The sequence below is a fragment of the Sarcophilus harrisii genome, chromosome 4 (genome assembly GCF_902635505.1).
Source record: "Sarcophilus harrisii chromosome 4, mSarHar1.11, whole genome shotgun sequence".
Lineage (NCBI taxonomy): Eukaryota > Metazoa > Chordata > Mammalia > Dasyuromorphia > Dasyuridae > Sarcophilus > Sarcophilus harrisii.
This window is the reverse complement of record NC_045429.1, coordinates 102561894-102584340: the sequence shown is the minus strand read 5'-3', so window position 1 is coordinate 102584340 and position 22447 is coordinate 102561894. Positions and strand designations below refer to the sequence as shown.

The 22447-nt window shown below is 39.6% G+C and overlaps 1 protein-coding gene and 1 long non-coding RNA gene across 2 annotated transcripts in view; one reads left to right on the top strand and one right to left on the bottom strand.

The window, feature by feature from the left end:
- The window catches only part of LOC116419100, a 111170-nt gene extending 93164 nt beyond the window's left edge, over positions 1-18006 (bottom strand). Inside the window, exon 1 of the long non-coding RNA XR_004229358.1 lies at positions 17537-18006. This is a non-coding gene — a long non-coding RNA (uncharacterized LOC116419100). The remainder of the gene's footprint in view (positions 1-17536) is intronic.
- Positions 1-22447, top strand: part of PLXNA2 (plexin A2) — a 311446-nt gene that overhangs the window by 108294 nt on the left and 180705 nt on the right. The gene's annotated exons all lie outside the window — the stretch shown is intronic.

The following is a 22447-nucleotide window of genomic DNA, read 5'->3' as shown; positions in this document are numbered from 1 at the left end:
AAGAGGCACACTGACATGTTAAATCTCTTCCCTCTTCCTCCAATGACTACACATTCAGCTTCTGTGGTCTCCTCTTGCTGTGGATTTGATCCAACCTGGAAACCGCATTAAACATTACACAGAGTAGTTGACGTGCAATTAATAAAGTACAGATTTTGGCTGAAAGCCACTACTTAACATAGCCACCATGACTCCCCGGGAGGAAGGGCAAGGGGAGGGAATCAGGGGAAATGGCATGCAATGAGAATCAAGGCTAATAACTATAAGAGTAATAGGACATATTCACAACAGTTTGTCGCTCAATGGCACCTTGAAATAAGAGAGAAGCCTCATGATTCTACTTTTCAAGGGAAGCAAAACCAAGAAGCAGAAATATTAAATGATTTGCTCAAGGGCAGTATGCAAGCCAGCATGGGATAGGGTAAAATAGCCCTGGACCCAGAATCAGGAGACTTTAGGGTTCAAGCCCTGGCAGAGAGGTACAGTGATGCAGGGAGAAGAACTCTTTTCTTGGACCCGAGTGCTCTTAGTAGCTATATCTCAGTTTCCCCATCTGTAAAAGGAGGTAATACTATACTACTTATCTTAACAGAAGTGTATCAGGTAAGCACTTTGCAGCCTTAAAGTGCTATTTAAATCTGAGAATTCTATCTAAATAGAAGTTATTATCTTGCCAACAACTAGCTGTGCAAGTCACTTTATTTCTCTGGGCCGAAACGCCCTCATTTGAAAATTATCAGGTTAAATAAAGTAGGTGATTTCTCAAGTGTCTTCCAGCTTCAGTAATTTTTTATGATTCCATGTTTAGTCTCTACTACTGTGATTCATACTCTTTCATCCTTGGAGAGAGGAAGGAAGGAAATAAGCATTTATTAAGTACCTATTGTGTTCCAGGCAACTGTGCTAAGTTCTTTTAAAATATCATTCATAATTTATCCTCACAACAATGCTGGGAGCAGGTACTATCATTAGTCCCATTTTATAGTTGAAAAAGCCAATGTAGACAAGTTAAGGCAGATTTGCCAAGGGTCACACAACAAATAAAGGTCTGAAGCTGGATTTGAACTCACACCTTCCAGTTTCTGAGCCCAGTACTTTATCCACTATACTACCTAACTTAATACTCTCTCAAATCTAGTAATTTTCTCCTACATCCTATTTTTTGGTCACATTTCCAGGCTTTGTTTAATTTAAGGGTCTTTTTTAAAAACAGGTTTTAAGACAGCTGTCCATCTTCCCATCAGTCTCCCTCTGCCCTTCCATCCATCATTCTTTAAGAAGGCTTTGAAGAGGTCATAAGTGCTTCTTCCCTACCATCATGTTTAGAAAGGCTTTCACTGAAGTTTTGCTTAGGGATACAAGGTTTGGGAATAGGAAGGAAAATAGGTAAAAATGCTTAATTCAAATGGATTGGCCTTCAGGCATTGGCTATTGAAGTTAAAGCCCCTCTGTTCTCCACTCCGAAAGATCCCAAACTAGTTTTTTGAAGCACGATGCAAATTTTAGCTCCACTAGTCAAAACTGGCCCATCTGCCCATCTTTAGGCTGCCTAGTAATAAGAAATGACCCAGGTAAGGGCTGGGGGCTGCTGAATTAGGGGTAGAAGGAGTGGCAAAGAACTCTGGGAGTGGGTCAGGGGCTCTAAAGCCAAGACACTAGAAAATTAAGCCCTTGGTGCAGAGGGGGAAATGGGCCCATTTAACCAAAGGGACAATGTAATATGTCATGGCATTAGGGGCGTAAAGAGTTTGAATCCTCCCTGCAAAGCACAAAGTTGAATAAGACAGTGCATACCCTTAAATAGTTGTCAATCTGTATAATAGCTAATATTTACAAAGAACCTTAAGGTTCTTTAAGATTCTAAGTTGACATTTCTATACAGAGTTATTATCTATCTATCTATATATAAATATTTATATATTTTATATAAATTTATATATATGTGTATATATATATATATATATATATATATATATATATATATGTATGTATGTTTGTATGATATAGGACTTGAGGTAGACATTGAGGGGAAAAGGAAAGCCCTCCTAAAGCAGACAACCTTTAAGTCTCATAAGGAAACTTCCATAAGGAATGTATAGTATCAAAATATAGAGATGGGGGTTAGTGTTATGTACAAGAAACAGCAAAAATAGGCCAGGATGATTTGGATAATAGAGTGTGTGGAAAGCAAAAGATTGAAAAAAGTATGGCCATCCAAAAGAATGGGCCATAAAGAGTTTTACATACCAAACAAAGGGCTTCGTATGTTTGATGGTGAAAGTAATAAAGAATCACTGGAGTTTGCTGAGTAGGTGTGATTTGGTTGCCCCTGTGCTTAAGGAAAATAACTTTTGCTGCTGAATAGTGTATGGTTTTGAGTGGGGCACCGAATTAATTAAAAAGCTATTGCAATAGTACAGGTGACAGATGATGAGGGCCTGAACTAAGGTGGTAGATTGAGATGGGGGTGGGGGGAAGAAAATGGCATTTAGGCAAAAGAAGGAGGGGGCAGAAAGTTGTGGGGAGAGTCAGGGTTAAATTTCATTGGCATTCCACAGCAAGGCTTCTGATCGGAGCCATTTCTATGCAGCTGAATTCTAGCCAGGTTTGCTACCCAGGGATTCAGAAGCCACAGATTGTACTTTGGGCAAACCTGATACCCTCATCTGGAATCCATACACAGCCTATTTCCTCCCCCATGTCCTGAGCTCATTAGAGAAGCTAAGATGGGAGAGTCAAGTAAGGAATCTACCAGAGACCTCTACCAACTAGCATTAAGTCCTCTGGGTTAGGCAAAAAGGGGAAGGAAGTTTTATCCCTCATCCGGGTTTTGGGGGCCCTGAATTCTATTTTCTGGCAGATGAGTCCATCATCTAGATGAAATATGGATAAGTAATAAGATTAGGAGTGGGCTTCCAAAAGATGTAGGGTTCTAGGAATATCAGAGTGAAATATGAAGCTCAGTGGCCCTGACTTTCCTACCAATCTAGCATCTGGGTTACATCTTATTAGCCATCTGTTAGAATATAAAGTCCTTGAGGACAAGCTCTATTTTCCTTTAAAAATTGCATCCCCAATTCCTTGCACATTAAAAAATAATAATAATAAACATTTGATTTCATTGGTGAGGAAACTCCAGCCAGCATTTGCTCTTATAGTTTTAGAAAATTTCAAAGGGCACTAAGGGTATAAGTGACCAGGGTTGCCCAGTCAGTAGGGATTAACAACCCTAGTTTTCCTATTTCTAAGGCTGGCTCTGTGTTCTATTAGGCCCTGCTGCCTTTTATACAGCATGGTAGATGCTTAATGAGTGTTACATTGGATTGGGACTCCCAGACCTCTCAAGGTCTTATGTTTAAAGTTCTAAATAGACCAGTAGCCAACTGAGCTGAATTCTTGCATCAGATCTACCATTGTCTCCTTCTATCTGGACCTCCCTTCATCTGTAAAATGGAGATAATAAAATCTCCAGGTGTCAATAGTTGATGATGCTACAAGCTTTGAAAAATTGAAAAACACCCGAAAAAATATCATTATTATTACTAGAAGCATCTCTTCAAGAGAACAATGGAGAAAGCAAAGTTCTCTCTATGTTGTGTCAACAAATGGCAATCTCAGGTGGGTAATCTGAGAATCAGCCAGTCTGATCCCGCTGCCCTCTGCCACCACTGTTTAGACCCTGTCAGCAACTGAAGGGTAAGGATTTCCCATCCTCCCTCTTGGGCCACTGGGAGTCACAAAGTTCTTGTTGTCACCTCCACTCATTTTATTAACCTTTTGACCACATCCCTGCTGGAGTATGAGTCTAGGAGAAGCAGATCTAGTCAGCTTACACACACACACACACACACACACACTTTCAGATGGGAATGAATAGTTCCTCTGGGACTGTCCTCCCCCTTAGCATGCTGGAGCATAGCATTATGTGGAAATATCTCCATTATTCTCCAGTTTCAAAATTCTGAAGGCCCAAGAAAGTTATCCCATTAGCAGAAGGTGCCATCAGGGTCAGGAGGCAGCTGAAAGTACCATCCAAGTCCTGGGGCACAGCAAACCAAGCTGATGCAGAGAGAACCAACTCCCTTGGAGGAGAGGGCCACAAAGCTGTTTAAACAACACACTCCAAGAACAGCCTGTTTTCCCAGCGCAGTTTCCTGCCGAGTGTTTGCCTGACCCGTCTGCCCAAAATCCCTCTCCAAACACTGGGTTTCCTGCCTAACACTAGCAATCAGAGAGCTAATTATCTGGGATTAGGGATGGGATGAGATGGGGTAGGGAGGGGAGAAGGGACCTTTAATTACAGGAAAACATTAGCCTCCCTAATGTCCATCAAGCTTGGAGGATTATGGCAGAAACCTGGGGTTTGAACACATGTCAGGAAAGAGGGTAGAAACTGCACTATGAGATGACCTGAGCAAGGTTTGTCTGTCAAAAGAACCAGGTCAGCCTGTTAGCCAGATCTGAAGCCTGTGTTGAGGGGTGGGAGGACTGGAAAGAAGTGGGATGTCAATCATAGAATCTTGAAATTTTAGTTCTCTGGGACTTGGGAGAAGTAAAAAAAAAAAAAAACCCTATAGAATGTGTTTTGGGGTGGGGTGGGGTGTATGTAAAACAGATCCAGAGGGAGATAGAAACACAGTCAGGTGGGTGGAAGTTGTAGAGGGAATTAAGAAAGAGAGGACTGTGTCTAAACTGGCAAATCGTTGTTTAGAAATAGCTGTTTCCCTGGAACTGAAACTTGTGTGGACTAGTCCACCCAAGGAAGAACAAGAGAAATCCAAAAGACCCCCAGAAGCTCCTCTCCCCTCTTAGTTTGACAGCCTTCTCAATCCCTTCCACACTGCTTATTTCCCTTCCCTTTCTCCTTCCCTTCTCTTTCACCTCTTTCTGTCATCCATGGCACACTGACCCAGTTCTGCATTAGACCTAAGTGATGTCCTCTCTCTGCCAGGAGAGGAGAGTGGGAAATGGAACATGAATCCAGTTAGTATCTTTGAACCCTATAGGGACTGCTGCTTTCTTCAGGTTGGCTCACTGGGGACAGGACCTTCTGTAGACGGAGCCCTGATTACTTTCTGAAAGGAGACTAAGGTGCCAGACCCAAGTACTACAAAGTATAATGAAACTAATGAGATAGTCACATCTATAGAAGGACATAATCAGGGGGTCCTCAAACTACAGCAGCTGAAGACAATTATCCCCCTCACCCAGGGCTATGAAGTTTCTTTATTTAAAGGCCCACAAAATAAAGTTTTTGTTTTTACTATAGTCCAGCCCACCAACAGTCTGAGGGACAGTGAACTGGCTCCCTATTTAAAAAGTTTGAGGACCCCTGACATATATCATCCAATCTCACCCTATAAGGTCACATATCAGAAGGTACAGTCCTATAGGTATATCTGAATCAGCCCATCTGCAGATTGACATGCCCTTCTCCCCTTACCCCTAATACTGTCTTTGGAGAGGGTCATTTATATGTGGGAAGAACATATTTCTTCTACTCTACTTAATATAAACTTCCGGGCTTATTTTGGAAGCGGGAATAGCTTGGGTTGTTGGTCCATTATCTACTATTAGTTCCTGAAATAATGAGGATTAGGAGAACACCTGGGAACATAGAATAGCACAGTACGAAGAGTAGTATGAATTAATAGTTTCACTACTCAAACACTTTTGAAAAAAAAGTCTTTCCCTCTCTTTGGGTCTCATTTCTCTTCTCTCTAAAATCATGTTTGTCTCTCCCTTGTCACTCATATTCAAGAAGAAGCAGGGGCTATGTATTTGGCCCAGGATAAAAATGAAACTTTTCTCTTGATATCTAAAGGCTTCCATCTATCCAATGAGGTAGGGTGTCCCAAAAGTCTTAGTGTATTCTTGAGCTTTAATAGTTCAGTTAAGCTTATTAATTTAAGCTTTAAGCTTTTAAAGCTTAAACTACACCTAGAATTTTGGGGACTCTCATAAAATATTCCCTGTCACACATTATAATAAGCTCATACCCAACTGGTCCGTTTGCTCTTTGCATAAGCTGACCTGTACAGCTGAAAGATTTTTCTTCCTCACCTTAGCTTTTTTGGAACTCCCACCTTCCTATACAATTCAGCTCAAATGCTACCTCCTATAAAAGGCCCTTCTTGATCCTCCTTGTGGTTAATGCTCCCATTCTCAAAATTGGTTTGTGTTTATTTTGTATTTATTTCAAATTGGCAAAGATGCTGGAGTGCTCTGCCATTTCTTTCTCTAGCTCATTTTATAGATGAAGAAACAAGATTAAATAACTTGTGCAAGGTCACACAGTTAGAATCTGAGGTTAGATTGGAATGCAGGAAGATGAGTCTGTGCTGTTTAGGTGTCCTAAGACATATCAAATAGAATAAGGGGGGAAAAGTGATTGCATGCGAAATTATATATTTTTGCTACATAGTTTGCTGTTCCTTTTATGTAAATAACTTATAAATATGTAATAATTTTAATATATAATTATCAAAGCTGTCCTGCTTTTCTGTGTTTCCTTCTGGTTTTTCCTTTTTTTTCTATGCATTTAAAAGAATAATGGATGATCTTTTTCTTCTTTTGTTTTGGACAACCCTATGACTAATCCTCCTCTTCCCTTCCAACCCTCCCTCAATTGGAAAATAGAAAATACAAAACCCTTGTCACAATTATGCAGTCAGGTCAAAAAGAAAAGTCCCACATTGTTCATGTTCAAGCATATAGGTCTCATTCTGCATCTACTACCTCTCTGTCAGGAGCTTGTTTCACCATCCTCTGTAATTATTACTGGTCATGACCTTGAAAACAATTCTTAAGCCTTTCAAAATTGTTTTCCTTTTATAATGTTGTTGTTATTGTATAAATTCTGCTAGGTCTGCTCATTTAATTCTGCATCAGTTCAAACAAGTCTGTCCAGTTTCTCCAAAGCTGTCTCTTTCATCATTTCTTACGGTGCAATAATATTCCTTTTATTCATGACTTTCTCAGCCATTCTCCAATGGAAAGGAACCCCTTTGTTACCAGTTTTTTGCTATAACAAAAAGAGCTGCTCTAAATATTCTTATACACATAGATTCGTTTCATTTCTCTTTGATCTCTTTGGGAGTATAAATTTAGGCATGGTATTTCTGGGTTAAACAATTTAGGGACTGGGGACCTAGTTCCAAATAGCTTTCCAGAATGGCTATATTAATTCATACTTCCATCAGCATGCATTAGCATGCCTGTCCTCCCACAATCCCTCCAACAATTGTCATTTTACATTTTTGTCATTTTTGCCAATCTGATGAATATGAAGTGAAACCTTCAAGTTCTTTTCATTTGAATTTTTCTAATTACTAGTGCTTTGGATCACTTTTTGGTATTGCTATTGATAGCTTAGATTTCTTTCTTTGAAAATTGTTCATATTATTTGATCATTAATTTGTTGAAGATGACTTGTTCTAATATGTTTGAATCAGTTTTAAATATATCCTGGATATCCTTTATCTGAAAAAATCTGCAAAGTTTTGTTTTTTTTTCCCCCAGTTAATTATTTTCCTTCTATTTTTCACTTATCTGGGTACATGTTGTTTCTCTTTGAATACAGCGACTATCTTGTTTTGATGATTACATTTCCAGTGCCCTTCACAATGCCTGGTGCACATAGTAAATAAATAGTTAATAAATTCTTGTTAAATTCAATTGACTAAATGATCCATAAGGTTCCTTCCAGCTCTGGGATACAAGAATGCTGGAATCCTCAGTGTGCACTTAGCACAAACCTGGCATATGTGCTTGTTGGCTTGATTTGACTTGACATGAGGAGAAGGGGAAGGGAAGCATATAATTGGGAGCAATATGAGGAGAGGGGCCATGGGCTGAGCAGGGAAGCCATCATCTTTTTCTCCATTGAATTTAGGGATACTATTAAGTCACTGACTCTTCTGAGGTGATTCAAGGAATCATCCTTCTGGGATCCAGAGCTCATTTGGAACTTTCAGGATCTCACTCTCTTTGATGAATTGACTAGATCCAAACCTGACTGGAAAATCTGTGATACTGCTCTTCAATTTTCCTTTTTCTTAGAAAATAGCCAATACTTTAACTGTACTTCCCCAGGGACCCTTCTTTTACCTCCATTTCAGTGGCTCTCAGTCCTCTGCTTCTCTTCTTTTTATGTATACCTATATAGTTGTTGTTGTGTCATTAAGTCATGTCCAGTTCTTTGTCATCCTATGGATCATGTAACCAATATTTTCCATGAGGTTTTCTTAGTAAAGACACTGAAGTAGTTTTCCATTTCTTCTCCAGTTATCTACATAGTACTTTATGGTTACAAAGAGCTCTTCATATCTGATCTCATTGACATTTATGAGAATTCAGTCAATCAGTCAACAAATATTTATTAAATAGCCAGACACTAGATAGTGAGAATATTAACTTCATTCCATTGGTAAAGAAACAGAAGCTCATCAGGGATAACTAAAAATCTCTTAGACCCCTTAAACCAGCATCAGGATGCTGGTGATGCCTTTTCTGCCTTTCCTAGACTGAATTAGCCCCAAATTAATTTTTTCTGACTCTTAAAAGTTACCAAAAGTGTTTCATGGGAAACCAAAAAAAAGTGAAGAATGCTAAACTTGAAGTCCCAGGACTTGATTTACATTCCCACCTTGGCCAGTTATTAGTGGTATGACCTTGGACAAGATATCTTATCTCTCTCTGGTGTGGTTTTCCATATCTACAAAGTGAGAAATTTGGATTAAGTTGCCTGTCAGACCCCTTCCAGCTTTAGATGAATGTTCTAAATGGGAAGAACCTATCTGTACTTGTCTATCATTTTCCTCTGAGTTTTGATTTTTAGAATTGGTTGCTCAGGGTCCTTATCTCTACCCTATCGCTACCCCACAGGTGCTCAATGGTCAATTGTTTGGGCTCCAGGTCAGCAACAGATGAGTGAATACCTTCATAGAGCTCCCCCCATCCAAAAGAAAAAAAAAAACTAAAGATTTTCTATTCAGGAGGAAAGGGATACAAACCAAGGGTCGTTGACTTGATATATTTAGATACTAGAGACTTTGCAGGGGAGTGATGGAGTCAGCTTATAGGAGATCTGACAGATTCAGGGAGAGCTGATGGTTAAATGTTCAGTATGAGCATTTACATTGAGGCAGGCACTACAAATCAGGGCTTGATTTTTTGTGTTTGTTTTCTTGTTGTCTAGACTAGAGATTTCACACATGAGGCCGTTTTGACACAAGGTGTGTTGGCACACCTAAGTACAGCTGAACCGGATTAAAATATAATTGGAAACTATAACAACAACAAAAATAAAAATACAATAAATAATAGATTATATATTTTTTAATTAAGTTGGACTGCTTTTACAGGGATCCTTATGTATGGTTCAGTGAACCTCATGTTTTGAGTTTCACAACCGTGATCAAGATTAAGAAAAAAATAGTGGAATTTTTAATAATGTAAATTAAACTTAAATGGGTATCCCCTTCAAAGACCCTGTTGTTAAAACTTTACTGGCATAACCTTGAGGTAAATCCTTAGGGAATCTACTGGATAATCTGGTTTTGAGGCAAGTGATCAGGGTCTTGTGTAGAAATAATGGTGGCGAGCTAGAACCCAGCTCTCCTGACTCGTACCCGAAGTTCTCTTTTCACCATAGTAAACTGCCTCTTGGAGTTTTCCCTGAGGCCCCTCTCATCTAGCTCCATGACTTGCCCTCCTCTCATCCAAACCTCTTCCCCTACCAGCTCTTCCATGCTCCCCTCCTGCTGTCTGTCACTGAGAGGTCTGTCAGGAAGAATGAGGAGCAGTAGTTGTCATTTGTCAGAATTGGGGGGGGTAGAAAAAAGGGTTTCCCATGGCCCAAACTGGATGTCAGCCAACTCCTGGCAGCCTTGAGGCGATGGCAGTGGGGAAAGAAGGGAAGTTATGAGATCCTCCCTCAGCTGGGAACCCAGGACTGATCACAATGACAGAGCCAGGTCAAGGAGACGGGACACAGTCAAGAGCAGGTGGGCCTGGAGCTCAAACCTGTGTCCCCAGCCCCGTCTTTGCAGATTCCCATTGTATGTCACCTTACAGCCAAACTGTGAAAAGCTCAGCGAGACAAAGTACTCTGCAGTTAATGATTCCGCTCCCTAGAGAGGTGGAGCAATCTTTTAAAAAGAAAAAAAATATATATATATATAAAGAGAAGTGGGCAGGGGATGCTTTAGTTCTCTACAGGAAAGAGACATTGCAGATCTTTCCATCTCTTTTTAAAGATCAGATTAGAAGTCAGCAGATTTGCCCTGAGCTGCCTTCTCTCTCTGTGGGTAAAGGACCAGGACCTAACTTTCTCTCTCTTTTCTCTTTCTCTCTCCCCTTCTCTTTCTCTCTTTCTCTCTCTTTGTTTCTTTGTCTGTCTGTCTGTCTGTTTGTTTCTCTTTCTCTCTTTCTCTTTTTCTCTGTCTCTCTATTTCTGTTTCTGTCTCTCTCTTGTCTCTCTCTCCTTCCCCTTTCTCCCTCTCCTCTTTCCCCCTCCCTTTCCCTTCCTCTCTCTCTTTCCCCCATCTCTCTCCATCTTTTTCATTTTCCTCCCTCCCTCCTTCCCTCTCTTCCTCCCTCCTTCTATCTCTCTGTATATTTTTCTCTGTGAATCTTTGTCTCTGTTTCTCTCTGTCTCTGTATCTATCTCTTTTCTCTATTTCTCCCTCAACTTAAAAAACTTAGAAACAGAGAAAATTCCTCTTTTCTTTTTACCCCAGCAGCCTCCCCAGTTCAAGTCCTGCAGAAATCTTGACCAAGCCAGGGCCCCTGAATCAGTCTACCCTCACAAAGTGGGCAAAGAAAAAGAAAAAAAGAACCTTTCTGTTTCCCTCTAACCTCACTCAAGGAGTGCAAGCTACTACTATTCCTCTTCACAACATTTTTTATATGATAATAGAGAGTGAACATTAACTGATGGATCTAATGATCTCTTGAGATGGATGTACCACTTAGGTCCTTACCTGTCCCTCCTCAGCTCCATCCTAGGGTCTTTGGATGAAAATACCCCATCAATCAATCAATATCCATTGATTTATCTACTGACAAGTTTATGGAGTGTCATTATGTATCCAACTCTGTATTAAGCATTATGAGAGGATATAAAAGAAGTTTACGAAACTAACCTCAAACTAACTAAACTCCTTTCTAGTAGGAAAGACATCAATATGGAAATAAAAAAAAAAAAATCTGACTGAAAGAACAAGGAAGGAGTTCCCTTAACTATTGTCCTTCCTGGTACTCCATTCTCATTTCCTTCTGAATGAAATTCAACTTCAGAGACAGAAATTTTGTAGTAGTTTTTATGGATTTTTTTTTTTCTTACTGTGTTACTAGAGCAAATCATTATGGCTTGGATCCTTCTATACCTGATATTTCTCTCCACTACTCAAAATACTTTAGACACAGGGGAGAGAATAGACATTAGAAAAACTGGCATCTCTGGGCTGCAGTGTTCTTGTGGCCACATAGGATGGGCTACCTGCCCATCCGAAGGATTGTCCTAAAGGGAACGAGACATCTGCTTATTCTCAGAAAGAGAAGTTGTTTCTAACAATCAGAGCTACCCCAAAGTAGAATGGGGCTCCTCTAGGAAGAGATGGGTTTAACGTCATTTCATGTTGAAGTCAGGTGACCATTTTTAGGGGAATGTTGGAGATGATATACCTGACTGGGTAGAAATTGGGCCAGGTTGGTGGGGGAGAAGGGCTGCATCTCTTACAACTCAAAACTTATGATTCTGTCCGACCTGAGTGACATTAACTAGGACTTTTTGAATCCTTGGATATTCATACCCAAAATTTTCTTGGCTGTACTTTGCTTGGGCTTAAATTTGTTTTTTACTACAGACCTAGGTCTGGTCTCACCAATCAGCTTTCATCCAATATACTGGGTGGCAAGTTGTTTATCTCAATACATTAATAGAACCACACCACATTTCAGGCTGAGTATCAAGTATTTCTTGAATATCTGATGATAAAAAAATCTGGTCATTCTGACATTTGGTCAAGATAACCAACACTTCTCACAAGTGCCTGATCATCAGGCTGACACAGTCAAGTTGTTTATATACTGTGAGGTTTTGGAAGGTGGGTGTGCATTGCAAATTCAAGATGGAGTCACTCAAGTCAAGAATTGCTTGTGACACTGTGACAGAATGCTTCAGGAAAGGTGGGGGGAGTGTTTGAAGAGAAAAGAGAATGAAAAGAATAGGAGAAAATTGCTAGAATCAGAGTGAACATTTCCCAGGTAACTGGCCATTCTCCAAAACCCTAGGAAGGCAGAGAACAGAATCAGCTTCTCACAAGTTCAAACCCTTCTCTTTCTGGTCCCATATCCATCTCTCTCCTGGATCTTGACACCTGCTGTTCCCAAACACCATTGAGGTCTGCATTCTGGCATCGTGCCCGGCAGCTGCAAGTCAATCACATAAGAAGGAGGTGGGCATCTATTAAAAAAGAGAAGCAGGTGCCCATCCAGAGAGCACAGGGGAAAAGGCAGGTGTCCCTTTCCAGGAAAGGGCTATTTCAGGGTGTTGTGTGATATTCTATAGCAAATCTCCAATAAAAACCTCCATTCATTATTCTTCTCTCCCAAATTTGATTAGGATGAATCTGGTCCCAGAAGAATAGCAGTGAATTAATTAGGGGTCTGTTGGTATGAGGCAACTCATTATTAAAGTAACTCTCCTGCAAGTGGGAATGGGAAGAGGTGTGGAGACGTCAGCTATTCAAACAGAAAACCTCTTTAAGAATCTTCGGCTCCCTTCAACTGCCTACTGTGCCCTTGGGCACTGCCAGGGAGTGAGCTGTCTATGCATAGGACACCCCTAGGGCTGCTAGGTACCTTGAAGGGCATTACTTCTGGAGGTTAACAACTTTTCTAGTGTCCCTTTCCTTAACTCTGCTGCATCAGCCTGCTCCCTCCAAATCACACTCCCTGATCCCAGTTACTTACACATGCCTCGTCCATCTCAGAGCCAAATTGCCAGCTAGTCCTTGCATTTTTGCATCTCTGACAACAATTTTCAATAATAGAGGGCTTTTAGGCTTATAGGAAAAATCTCTCACAGCAATCTTATGAGGTACAGAATATAAAAGTATTAGCATCCCTGACTCTAAGCAAGTCACCTAATTTCTCCCAACCTCCGTGTGCTCATCTGTAAAATGGATTAGCAGTTACTTCACAGGGTTGTTCATAGGATTCTATATTTAGAGATGAGTGGGACCCCAGGGGTCATTTAGAAAAATCCCCTTATTTGAGGAGGGTATTTAATAAAGTGGTTTATCCAAGGGTCATGTTTCTTCTTCTTCTTCTTCTTCTTCTTCTTCTTCTTCTTCTTCTTCTTCTTCTTCTTCTTCTTCTTCTTCTTCTTCTTCTTCTTCTTCTTCTTCTTCTTCTTCTTCTTCTTCTTTCTCCTCCTCCTCCTCCTTCCTCCTCCTCCTCCTCCTTCCTCCTCCTCCTCCTCCTCCTCCTTCTTCTTCTTCTTCTTCTTCTTCTTCTTCTTCTTCTTCTTCTTCTTCTTCTTCTTCTTCTTCTTCTTCTTCTTCTTCTTCTTCTTCTTCTTCTTCTTCTTCTTCTTCTTCTTCTTCTTCTTCTTCTTCTTCTTCTTCTTCTTCTTCTTCTTCTTCTTCTTCTTCTTCTTCTTCTTCTTCTTCTTCTTCTTCTTCTTCTTCTTCTTCTTCTTCTTCTTCTTCTTCTTCTTCTTCTTCTTCTTCTTCTTCTTCTTCTTCTTCTTCTTCTTCTTCTTCTTCTTCTTCTTCTTCTTCTTCTTCTTCTTCTTCTTCTTCTTCTTCTTCCTTCTTCTTCCTTCTTCTTCCTTCTTTTTCTTCTTCTTCTTCTTCTTCTTCTTCCTTCTTCTTCTTCTTCTTCAAAATTCTCAATGGTCATTTATTAATTTTTTTCCAAATAATACACATAAAGAATTTTTCATCATTCATTTTTGTAAGACTTTGTGTTCCAAATTTTTCTCCCTCCTTCCCTTACTTATCCCCTCCCCAAGACAGCAAGCAGTCTGATATAGGTTAAATGGTCATGTTTCTTCTAACCCCAAATCCAATGCTCTTTCTACATGATATGTTGCTGTGTATAAGGTAACAAATGAGATAAAAGGTGTAAAGGTTTTGTGAATTTTAAGGCAAGTGACAGCTGCTATTTTTGTCCTCATTTTCGAATTAAGAAAAATGAAGGGGTGACTTTCTCTCAGTTGCACATCTAAGGGGGGATGGCAATGCTGGTCTCTTGACTTCTGGTCCAATTCTCTTTCATCATAACAGCATCTTAGATTTGTCTTAACTAGAGCTCAAAGATCTTTTACTAGCATCATAAATACAAGATGGAATCACTCATGTCAAGAGTGTGCCTGTGACATTGTGTGTGACAGAATGTTTCAGGAAGGGTTGGGGAAGCATGTGAGAAGAGAGAAAAATGCAAAAATGAAAAGCGAATTGCTAGAATCACAGTGAGCATTACCCAGGTGACTGGCCAGTCTCTGAAGCCCTAGAAAGGCAGAGTACAGAGAGAGCTAGGTCTCAAAAGTTCAGACCCTTCTCTTCCTGGTCCCATTCTTATCTCATTTGGGAAATAAAATGTCTTGTTTGTTATTGTTTTTTTCTTTATGACCACAGGAGACCAATGGAACTTATCTAAATGTTTGTTGAATTGGATAGAAACAGATAGAACCAAGGATGGGCTATTTATAAGGATTATTACCCCTTTTAGTGAACTCTTTTTTTTTTCCCAGATCATAAGAAACATTCTTCAGAATATCTTCTGGAAACAACTTTAATCTTCCTTTTTATTGACATGAGACTTGATACCTGCTGTTCCCAAACACCACTGAGGTCTGCAATCTGGCATCTTCTTTGGCTTTGTAACTCTAGGAACACTATTGATGGCAAGGTTCATTCTTTTCAGGGCTTCTCCCTGGACACCGAACCATAACTTTTATAAATAAATATACTTAAATTCAGAATAGTTTAGTGCTGTCTTTATCAAGAGTGAATATTAAATCAGAAGAAGAGCTAGAACTGTAGAGAACCCAAAACACCCTATATTCTATGGATTAGGTCCTCCCAGCTCCCATAAGACATTCCCCCAGCAAGACATTTGGAAGAAAAAAGAATTGAAAAGAGAGGATGGGAAGCATGGAGAACAGTGGAACATTTCAGAATTCTGGCTAGGAAAAAAAGGGGGCTTTCCAGCCCTATTCTCTTTCTCAATACCAAGGAGCAATTGATTTTATTGATTAATTCATTCAACAAGTATTAATTGACCATTGGCTACTTTGGTAAAGGCCCTTTGCTAAAAAAAAAAAAAAAAAAAAAGTAGGAAATACAAATGTGAATGGATTTAACCTGATCACTACCCTCAATAAGTCTGATGAGAGAGATAAGGCATGGGTATATAATTATAAGGAAAAGCAACATATGATATATATGGTACCTCCAAAGTTCTTCAGATGGAAGGGAAATCATTAAGTCCCTTTTAGCATTAAAACTAGCATAAAAATGACTTAAGGAAGACTTCATAGGTAATGGGGATAGGGGAGATAGGTAAAAAGGGAGAAGGATCTGAACTGGGCTTCATGAATAAGTCATAAGAAGAAGATAAGGGGAGGAGAGAAGACATGAGTGAAAGGGCAACAGTGAAAAGAAACAAGAGTTGTTTAGAACATAGCCACTATCCAGTTTGGCTAGAGCCTGAGCAAAAGTGATATTGATGAGAAGAGACATAGAAATTCATTGAGTCTCAGAGTTTGGAGCACCCTCAGAGGCCATCTATCTCCCCCAAATCTGGCTGAAGAATCACTCTATGGTCCCTCTAACAAATAGTCATCTAGCCTTCACTGATGACCTCCAACATCTAGAAGTATGTCTCTTTCTCTTGTTTTCCTATTTTCTGGACTACTAGACTGACCCTGAGTTTCTTAAACAAATTTTTCTTTTAATGTTTCAGGAATTGTAAGAACAAAGTTAGGTTTCTCCTATATCTCTATTCTATCACCATCAAACATCTCCCCTCCTCCTCCCCTCCTTTACTTTCCCTGATAAAGCAAAAGCAAACAAAAAACCCAGTCACCATGCCAATAAAAAGGAAGACTACAGTTGTTTCCAGAAGACATTCTGAAGAATGTTTCTTATGATCTAGAAAAGAAAAAGTTCAATAAAAAGGATAATATTCTTTATAAATAGTTCATCCTTGGTTCTATTTATTTCTTTCCAATTCAATAAACATTTAGATCTCATTTAAGTCCCAGTTGGTCTTCTGTGGTCATACATAAAGGGGAAAAAAAACTACTCTTCAATCATAAACAAACCATTTTATTTCCCCCAAAAAAATGTGTTGTTTTTTTTTTAATGGCCCTTGTAGCTAGCGTGGCCCTCCTAATTTGACAGAGAGAAAACTGGGGTCTTAAAAATACAGGTACTATTTCTGAGGTCACCGTTAGATCCATACATGTCTCAGTCTATCCACATCATCCATCTTAGGGCCTCCTTTGGGAAGGGGATATTGCCATTTGTAGTCACCCTGAGGGATCTGTCTGACTCTGAATCACATACCCCCAAAACTCCAGGGATCAGGACTTAGATATTATTCTGGGTCACCGAGAGATTCAAAACCCCACCTCTGAATAAGGAAACTTGATGTTGGCATTGCCTGGAACACGAATGTCGCGTGTCCCTCTGTCACTCCCAGAGCATAAAGAGTAAACAGAAATTGGAGTTTGGCAGAAGCTCCTCATCATTCTTTATTAATTCCTCCACCCTCCCCCAAACGCTGTCTCCTCCCCACTCCCCTAGCCTCCAAGTGAAATATTGCTTTTGCTGCCTGCGTGATTTGATTTCATCTGAGGCTGCTTAATGCCTCTTCTGTCTCTTGCTGTGTTTATCTCATTGTTTCCCAGAACAATCAAGAGCTTCCCCTGCCTCTGGCAACTCCATCTTATTCCCCGAGTCTCCTGTTCTACCTTGCTGGCAGTTGAAATCGAAGCAGGGACAGGAAGCCAAAGCTGGGTTTATACCTATGCCATTTTTAAAGACCAATCCTGGAAGCTTGAATCATCCAGTCATTTGACTCCTGTGGTATCTAGCCAACTTCCCCTTCCTCAGAGCTGAAAAAAGTCTCCCCACCAAAGATGGAGTCAAGAAGCAGGTGATTATTTTCCTGCTTAGTGGCTTATAGTGTCCCTTTTTGTCTCACTATGGGGGAAGAAAGAACTATAATTGGACAGTGCCAAACATATCTGTGGCTAATACGTAGTAAAAATTATTTAACTGGCCATCTTTCTATTTAGTGCTTAAGTATTTGGGATTAGATTGAAGAAGGGGCTTATTAAACATATCTAGTGTCTAGTATCAACATGGACTAAGGATCCACCAGGATAGCCATCGAAAGAACTTGTCAATAGTTCACTACTATTGCCAATGGGACTTATAATCTCATCAATTTGAACATTCCTCTATTGATGCACATTGCAACTCATCCATAGCTATCTACTCTTCGTAATTCTTACCTATCTTGACCCATTAATACCCCAGAAGGAAAGTTGAGTCAACAAGCTGGAGACCTGCTTCTAAATTTCTTGATGTTGTGTAGATACCAGCATATGGGATGTCTATCAGTTAGCTCTCTCTCCTCTCCCCACTTTATACTGTGACTAACTGATAGCTCATAATGGTTCATTTATTTCATTGACATTACTTATCTTCTTCTCCAGGACATTTATTCCTTTGTAATGTCTTTCAACCACATTGTAAATAATAGTTTAGATAGTCATTTCAGGTATTTTACTATCCTCACAAAAACACTGAAAAATGTAACATTATTACTCCATTTTATAGATTAGTAAACTGAAACTCAGGTTGAGTCATTTGCCTAGGGTCCCTCAGCTCATGTCAGAACCTGAAACTAAATTTGAAATATAAGACTTTAAGACTTGTTGCTGATATCTAAAGAGGAATAACCATAGGCTATCACCAATGCTACCCAGAAAGCTACCCAGCTGATAGAAACTGGGTTATTCAGTGTGCATTTTGAAGAGCCTGCATCAGGATGGCTTGCTGTTTTTCAGCTTGGCGAGTAAAGGGTAGACATTAGGATATTTTCTGTCCTTTTCCCACAAATAAACACACACACACACACACACACACACACACACACATACCAAGAGGAAATATCCTCCTTGACACTTTACCTCTTTTTAAAATGTCTTTTGACATCACTGACCCTCTCTGATCATGGGTACTTGTGCCAACCACACCCCAGCTGAGGACCCCAGGCAGGTCGTTAACATTCAAGGAAACAGATATAATTGTGCCTGGATGGAAATGTCAATCTCCAATATACAATCCTTCCCTCCAGTGCCAAAGCCCTGGTGATTGACAGCTCATTTGGGACAAGTGCTGAAAGGCACCTTAGTAGCAAGTCTGGGGGAGGGAAAGGGGATGAGAGAAAGGGAAGATGAATTTGCAAATCTTGGCAAATCTTAGAAAAGGCTTGTCTCTCAATGGACAAGACCCTTAGTCCTTCATCCCCTCTCCCTCTTACCCTTCTGACTCAGTACAACAGACAGGAGAAGTTTGAGCTGCCTCCTTCTTTCCCCTCCAATTATCCAGGCATTTAGGGCCAGGCTCCCAGTCATACTCCAGGGAGCTTCAGCCTGCTGGGTTGTGCCTTTGAACGTTTAGTTAACATTTCCACAGCTCAGAGGTTGGGGAGGAGGAGAAGAGCATCGAAGTTGCTGCTGCTGCTGGGTGTGTGTGTGTGTGTGTGTGTGTGTGTGTGCAGGATGGAGGGAAGATGTATTTCTGAGATTGAATTTACCAAAGACTTCAATCTATAAATAAATCGGGTCATGAAGCTGTACAGAAATAAACTGAAGCTTGAATCCCACCCACCTTCCTTCTTTCTTTTTCTTTCTCCTTCCCTCTTCCTCTCTCTAGCTCTCTTTTGCTTTCTTTCTCCCTCTCTCCCATCTTCCTCCTCCCTTGTTGTTCTTTCCTCTTTCTTCTCTCCTCTCTTCTCTCATTTTTTCTCCCCTCCTCTCTCCTAAATGCATAACTACAGAGACAGAACCTCATTACTTTCCTCTCCAGCTTAGTCAGAACCACATACTACAGCTTCTGTATCTTTCCCCAGTTTCAACATGCAAATACATTCACACAAACAAACACAGTACCTTGGGCAAGTACAGGGTTCAAAGGGAAGTTCAAAGAGGACAGAATAGTAATAGTGCCTTCTGAAGAAAAACCAAAAATGCTAATGGGGTGGCTTAATGCCTAATCCTTGCTGCTCTGAATTCAGCTCAAAGTGTTTCGGTCCTCCAAAAACTGAGGCAGTGTGGGGAGAAGTACAAGCTCTGGAGTCAGTCAAAAGGCTTGGATTTCAAGTCCAGCTCTTTTCCTTGGTCATTGTGTGGTCATTTATTCTTTTTGTGCCTTCCTCCATCTACTCTGTAGGAAAATGGGGATAAAAATAGCATCTCTTTCATAGGATGATTATGAGGATCAAGGGAGACAACAGATTTTAAAACTTAAAAGATTTATAACATTTATGTACACATATAATACACACATGTGTCTGTATACATATTTATATATGTATGTATATGAATGCTAGTTATTATTATAACTTTTCCTCCCTGGGCCTCAGTTTCCTCATCTGTAAAATGAAGGGTTTGAGCTAGCTGAGCCCTAAGATTACTTCGCCTCGAAATCAAATACTATTTATGATAATGTTTAGGGAGGCAGTAGTAACATAGTAAAAAGATCGCTAGGCTTAAAGTTAGAGGAGGTGTGTGTGCAAATCCTGCTTGTGACACTTACTAGCTGGATAAGTCACTTAACCTTCTGAGTCTCAGCTTTCTCATTTGGAAAATGGGATAATACTGGTACCTTCCTCTCAGCATTGTTTTGAGGATTAAATAAGATAACATATGTAAAGCACATTTTAAAACTTAATGTATGAAATATATACAATTTCATTTGTCTAGAAAGTACTCATATTTGATGGTCTTATTTGATGCTTTCAAGAATCCTGCAACAAAGGTGGGGCAGGTATTATTATCTCATTTGATAGATGAGGATACTAGGCTTAAAGAAGTTAAATGATGTGTCCAGAGTTCTCCAGTAAGGATCTTTGATGACATCTTATCACAGGAAAAACCTTTCTTCTCAAAGTCCATGCTAAAGTCTACTTTTCTTTCTATAGTAGCATATGACCATCCATGAGAGAGATTCTCAGAATCTCACTGCTTACGGTTCCCCAGTGTGATGCCCAGTGCTTGCTGTTCCCAGGCAGCATAGGGGAAGAAAAAGTAATATTAAAGTGTCAAAGCCCAAGTAAGCACTGCCATAATTTAGGGCTAAATAGAAAAAGGAATTGACGCACAAGAAAAAGGAGTTTCAAGGGGCCTGCAGGTAAGCGAGTTAATTGGATATGCTGATTTGAATTGGATGTGCTTGTAAAGAGACTGTCATTAATTTCTGCATAGACATAGCTGTGATTTAAAGGAAAGGGACTAATAGGATTACTATTTCACTCTCATTTCAATGGGGGAACCTCCCACACAGAGGACAGGACATTAAATCAGCCTTGGATTGCTCTTCTAATGATTTGGCTCCCAGGCCAACTCCCTGGCAAACTGAATCTTCTTCCTCCCTACATATTTTTACCAAATTGACATTTTTTAAACCTATTACAATTGCTAGTTCAGGAGATACACTCATGACCCTCATGCCCAGAAAGGAGCATCATTGTGGCTTTGGTCAGTCCGCTCAGTCTATTATTTCAACCATTTCTCAATTTTCAACTTCTTTGTTGTCTCTGGGGTTTTTAATACCGTTCAACACTATGTAAATGTTCTGTCCTCTCTGGGTTTTCATGATGCTTCTCTCTCTTTGTTGTCCTACCTATCTGGGTTAAGTGACTTACCCAGGTCACACACCTAGTAAGTAGTGTCTGAGGCCGTCCTTGAACTCATGAGAAGAACTCATGAGTCTTCATGATTCCAAACCCAGTGTCCCTTCCATCGTTTCACTTAGCTGAGCCTTGGGAAGGATTCATATCATAGATCTAGAATTGTACCTTAGAGGTTATTTAATGAATCCCCTCATTATACAGAGAGGAAAGACTGGTGACCAGGGAACAATCCACCGTCTCTATATACAAAGGAAAGATTTTAGATATCAGTTCTCTAGAACCAATGCAAGTCATTGCATTTGATTTTTTAAAAACGTCTTCTTGATTATATTATTATGGTTCTTGTGCATGCTGTTTACCTTTTCCTGCTTTCTTCACCCCTGTTTCTCTGTGTTCCTTGTTTGAAGTTCCTTATAGGACAATAGTATTACATTACAATCATGCACCAAAATTTCCTCAGCCATTCCCCAAACTTTAGACACACATTTTGTTTATAGCCTTTTGCTATTATAAACAATTCTGTTATGAATATTTTGATAAATATTAGACCTTTCATTCAAGGAAGTCATTGACTTCTTTGGCATATATGCTCATTAATAGATCTCTGGGACCAAAGGATTACCAATTTTTCTTCTATGATTCCAAATTGACTTTTGGAATAGTTAGGCTGATTCCCAGGTTCACCAAAAATTTATTAGTGTTTTTGTCTTTCCATATTTTCCCAATATTGTTAATTTCAATTTTTTTACCATCTTTGTCAATTTGCAATTTATGTCAGTTGTTTTAGTTTGTATTTCTCTAAGCTCTGTAGATTTTTTTTCATATAGTTGTTGATAGTTTGTATTTCTTTTTTTGAAAGCTTGTTTGAATTTACAAGAAATTCTTCCAAATAAGTCCAAATAAAATTTGGAACACAAGTTTTTACAAGGGTGAATGTTGAAAACTATCTTTGCATGTTTTTGAAAAATAAAAAGTTATTAAAATAATAATTAACTACAATTTTAAAAATAAGCCCAAATATTTTTCTTCATACCCTGAAGTCTTCTTTCTACTGCTTTGCAGAGGGGATAAATGGTGAAAAGACAAAGGTCCTAGACTTCAAGTTCTTGACTTTGGTCAGTGTTCCCCTGTCTGGGGATCCATTTCTTCATGTGTCAAAAGGTGATCGCTAAGCTCTCTTCTCATTCTAGCATTATTTGACTTTAGAAAATAATAATAATAGCTAAAACTTATATAGATAGCTCTTAATTTGTGCCAAGAACTGTGCTAATCACTTTACAAATATTATCTTATTTGATCCTCATAAAAACCCTGGGAGGTTAGTGCTATTAGGAGCCCCATTGTATAGATGAAAAAACTGAGGCAAACAGGGTTAAATGACCTGCTCAAGATCACACAGCTGGTAAGTTTCTGGGACTCCTTATTCATTATATCAGTATGACAGAGAATGAGTTCTAGTAGCTTTCCTAGACTATAAAGAAACATTAGGTCTTAATAACAGGCT